The sequence below is a fragment of the Macadamia integrifolia genome, chromosome 3 (assembly GCF_013358625.1).
Source record: "Macadamia integrifolia cultivar HAES 741 chromosome 3, SCU_Mint_v3, whole genome shotgun sequence".
In the NCBI taxonomy this organism is placed as follows: Eukaryota; Viridiplantae; Streptophyta; class Magnoliopsida; order Proteales; family Proteaceae; genus Macadamia; species Macadamia integrifolia.
Window position 1 is genome coordinate 32,901,005 of NC_056559.1, and position 4,968 is coordinate 32,905,972.

At 37.7% G+C, this 4,968-nt stretch overlaps 1 protein-coding gene across 2 annotated transcripts in view; it reads right to left on the minus strand.

Moving 5' to 3' along the window:
- The window catches only part of LOC122072594 (CTD small phosphatase-like protein 2-A), a 22,130-nt gene extending 19,090 nt beyond the window's left edge, over positions 1-3,040 (minus strand). For both annotated transcript variants that reach the window (XM_042636957.1, XM_042636956.1), the window contains exon 1: positions 2,855-3,040. The gene's annotated coding sequence lies outside the window, so the exon portion shown is untranslated. The remainder of the gene's footprint in view (positions 1-2,854) is intronic.
- Positions 3,041-4,968: the final 1,928 nt, after the last annotated feature.

Here is a 4,968-nt window from a genome sequence, read left to right on the forward strand (position 1 = left end):
CCCCCCCCCCCCCCCCCGGCCTCCGCCTCCACCCCCAAAATGCAATCCAAAACATATATTTGTGAACATTGCGAAGATAAACCTAACACAACCTCTCAAGAAAATCAACAACAGTGGGTTTGTCAAGAAATGAATCAGGGACACTTGTTTGTTTAATTTTGATTTCTTGCCTCCCTCTATTCTTCTTTGTTTACTTGCAAGCAAGTCTTGTTTCTGATGGTGGTGTTTCGGTGGGTTGTTGGTTTTATTGTGTTAAGTAATTTTGGGCTATAGGCACCATGTTCTTGGGCCTCTGTACTGCTTTGTTTCCTGTGTCTTCTAATATATTTCTCATTTATGTAAATTGAAAAAAGAAAAAAAAGGATTTGTAATGTAGTATTGCATGTCTTTAATGTACCAACAATCAAATCCTGAATCCCACTATATTTACAAGCTTTCCCTTGAAGATTCTTTTTTACCAGTTCATGTGCTGGAGATTTTTCCTGTCCATCACACAACCATGTCATAGGAAAACCAGACAATGCTTATTTCTCATACTCCCTTCATCATGCAAAGTCTATCTTTCTTCCTATTTTTGGCTGTCACAAATTGTTTTCCCATCACACAATCAAGTAAAAAGTTCTTAATAAATTACAACATTAACTCTTGCAATTTCTTCATATGTAATGGAAGGACAATTTTCGAAAACAAGAGAGCTTTTAATGCCTTAATCACCATTTTAAACTTCCAATTTCTTAAAAGGGGGCAGTGAATGTGGACAGAGGGAGTAGTACCCAGACAGATCCCAAAGATTTGTCACTAAGAAGTTAATTTTAAAGTATTTACAGTGTTATCTCTAAGATACTTTCAACTGATATAGTGAGAGTGTTGTCCTTTGTGAGTTTCTGCTTGTCAAGAAAATGATCACAGAGAAATTTTTCTGGCATTGTTGTTGCCGATAAGTACATCAAAGAACAGAATTTTTCTGAAAATTGTAAGAAGGTACAGGCCTCAGATTACAGAGGAAGAGCATTAAAAGATGCTTCGCCTTCACTTAGGCTATGTTTGGAAGCCAAAAAGATAAATTGGCCCAACCCCTCTGCTACCATCACAGACCTCAAGGAAAAAACAAAACAAAAATCCCATTCGGGTCACCACCAATATATGTTGGAGCGGGTCAATCTTTGAAACAGGTGAGGATTTCAAGACAAACATAACACTTCGAATAGTTGTGTGCTTAGAAAAGTTGACAAAGGAAATTGTTGGACATGCCATCAGGGCAGAGTTTTCACCTCTCCAATTTAGACTCATTATTGCAAAGGCCATAAGCTATGACAATCTTCAGGTGGAGAGACCTGCCTATTATCACTAGCTGGTTTGGAAAATGGAACAAGTGGTGCTCAGAGGTCTTCTCATCATCAATGGGTTCTATTTTCCTCAAAGCCTATACCATCTGTTTCCATAATTCTCCAGTCCTTAAAAAAGAAAGCTTCCTGATTATCTTCCACTTCCCATTCTGAGAAGCGTATAGCTTCACTTCCCAACATTACATGGACTCTTCTACATGAAGATATATCAGTTTAAAGATGTTTCACATTCCAGCACTTTAAAGACTCTTGGAATAATGAGACTAGCATTTACTCTAAGATTCCACATTCCCATGGATAGTTTCAAGGACACTTATATAAATCAGCGATATTCATTTATCACTTAAAAGGGCATACACAGTGCACGAGGATCCCACCACTACGGGGTTTGGGGGAGGAACATAATGTATGCAGCCTCACCACAACTTCACAGAGAGATTGTTTCCTAACTCAAACCCGTGACCACTTGGTCACAATGGAACAACCTTACCGTTGCACCAAGGCCTCCGAAGGTCTTTCCTCATATTCATTTATCACTTCTACATATATGAAAAATAGAACAATTAAAATCTCAGGGTTGAACATTAAATCAATCTCTTGGATAAGTCACTTAGCCTTGTTTTTTCTCAGGCTCGATGAGTTACCCCTGAGACATGTCAGACTCTGACCCCATGTCTATGAAGCACTGATAATTTTAGTTTCTTGTACTTATTATAACTGATTTTCAATGATTGTCTATTACGAAGTCTTTGGTAAATTTCCTTCTCTTAAATATATTTCCATCTTTGTACTGAAAACATAAGAAGCTGGAACAGAAGAAAGCGTTAAAACAGAATATAATCATAATTCGTAATGATCCTACATCATTCCCCTCAAACGTGTATGGCGCACGAAACCATAAACGCATACACAATTTCCTTGCAATTTTGTTTAATCCATAGATACGTGCACAAAAAATGGAAGGTAAAAAGAAACCCAAAATTTTAAAGAGTTTCATAAAAATCTTCTGTTTCAGAAGCCATTGCCATAAACCCAATCATTTCATAATTATCCAGAACTTCAAAATCTAAAAAAACCTAATTAAGAGTATATGAAACCCACAAACAGCAGATTCCTCTTCATATCAAGCAACCCAACTTTCTAATAAAAATATCGGAGACAGAATCATCAATTCTAAAGTAAAATAAAAATTGAAGTCATCCCAATAAAGGAAGTCCATGATCGCCGATCCAAATCACAGAGACAACAATTCCCAAAATTAAACAAAACCCACTACAGCCAAACAGAACTAAAGACAACCCAGAAACAAAAATCCCATTAACTGCAACCAGATACCATATTTCACATGAAATGAGTTACCGATCAAATGCACTGAGGTGAATCAAATAGCCCAAATTAACAAAGAAGAGAAAGCAACATCCACCGAAGAGATCAACCAAGTTTCCAACAGCTGATAGACGCAACCCAAGAAAAAAAAAAATGGAACTTCCAGAAGAATCTTCACATACCTGATCAGAGTAAACCCCTTCTCTTTCTCTCTCTCTCCACTCACTCGGTCTCTTTCTCTGTCTCTCTTTCTCAACTGATAATCAGAGAAAAAGAGAGAGGGAGAGAGGGGGAAGAAAGCAGGAAAACCAGAAAGAAGGGAGAAAAGTGATGTAATGGCGACCCTTCAACTACTTTAGAACTTTAGAAGCTTCAGAAAGAAGTAGTTGTCGAAGTCTCTTAACATATATATGTACTCACGAACGGCTGGGATACACAATTCGCACTTTCTCTCTCTACTGTGTTCGACCCATAGAATTTGGACACGTTGATTCTTCCTCTCCATTTCTCTACCTCACGTCGACACGTGCTTCTGTCACGGAAAGTGAAGAAGCTTCACCCACGCACTACTGGACTTCCCTCACTTGAGAGAGAGAACGGCGAGAAAGCCTTGTCGTTGACTTGTCTACGGCAACTTTCATTGACTTCATGTGGTCCCACACCCGATACCAAAAGAGAATCTTTTTGATTACCAGAGACCTAATAGTCCACCTAGTGGTTAATCTGCGCCGTTCAAGTGCATTGGTCAACGGAATCATGGATGGTCGGTGTGGAGGAATTTAATTGTGGGACCCGATGATTGTTAAGTGTGGCCACGTTAGCATTCTAATCCATCACATTGAGAGGGGGGGAGAGGTTTGTAAAGGCAAAAGCATCCGGCAAATCATATGTTAGTTTCGGAAGCATCCAATCATTAGCTCAGACTTTCATGTCATCACAATCAACGCCCAACAACGTAACGAGGGAATTTAGGTCCGGTGGGAAACCAAACCAACATCGAACTCCCATTTTATTTATTTATTTATTATTATTTTTTTTTTTAAGTAGATTGGAATTTATTTTTGGGAGGATTAACTCCACTTGGGATCCGGCTCCTGTCCCGAGGCCACTTCAGTTATAGCATCACTCTCTAATCCCTAGGTTTTATGGAGAGAAAACTTAACCCTAAAACAAGACCCTCATGCTACCCTTATGTATTGAAAAGCCTCAATGCTAAGTCAATGGATACACAATAGGGTTTTAAGAATTGAATTAGATTGACGTATACAGATATGGATGTCAAAGATAATGCCAATTTGATCTTAAATGGCCAGATTGATCTCGATCTCATTTCCAGATAAACCCTAAGATACATAAGAAGAACTTATTTAGAATGCCCACATGATCAATGAGAAAAAAGTGTAGGAGAGCATTCACTTACTAGTGTACTACTAGTAGTGTGTAAATTATTTTTTCTTTATTTTCTTTAAAGAAAGTTTAGTTTCAACTATGCTAAAGATATTATTATCAATTGATGGTCTTCTCGCCCCTCAATTGTAATGTATGAAATCTCGAAATTGGCCTTTAATTCAGAAAGTCACATCTAAAAAACAATAAATTATTATTTTTTCTTTTTACAAGCATCCAAAAAAAAAAAGGGTTGGACTTGGTGATGACATTCACTCTTCTTAAAATCTATTCATACCATCAAATCACCTAAGTATGGCAGAGAACTTTTTTTTTTTTCCCTTTCTCTAGAAGATTGAATCTTTCTTTTATATTATTATTTTTTTATGTTGAGCATAAATAGTCATGTATCTCTCATAAAAAACATGTAAGAATCCAATTTTTTTAGACCCATAGTGAAGAGAGAATTTTCACATTTGAGAACATATATCCCTTTGGATCAGCACAAGAAAAGGCATTTTTTACCTTATACAATAAAAGATGGCATTTTAATGATGATACTTTTTTTTTGTCACATGATTGCATCACTAATGGAGAAGATAATGTCTCTACTCCACAAGTCAAGGAAAACTAAATAATAAAAAGGGGAAGTGTTTCCTGTGGGTGAGTGTGGCTCTTGTGCGTGCACTGGTGCCAGTGAGAGCATGCACATGGTTGCATTTCCACCTTTCAAGAGGGTAGGGTGGCTATTTCACCCCCTATGTTTGGGGGCAAAGGCCACACTTCCCCGCAAAGTACTTTTCCTCATTATAGAAAAAAAAAAAATCACTAACTGGTTGCATGGCCCCTACACCCATCCATGCTTGGGATTTTTGTTTCATTCAGATGTGTTGCTTGCTACTAGAAATCG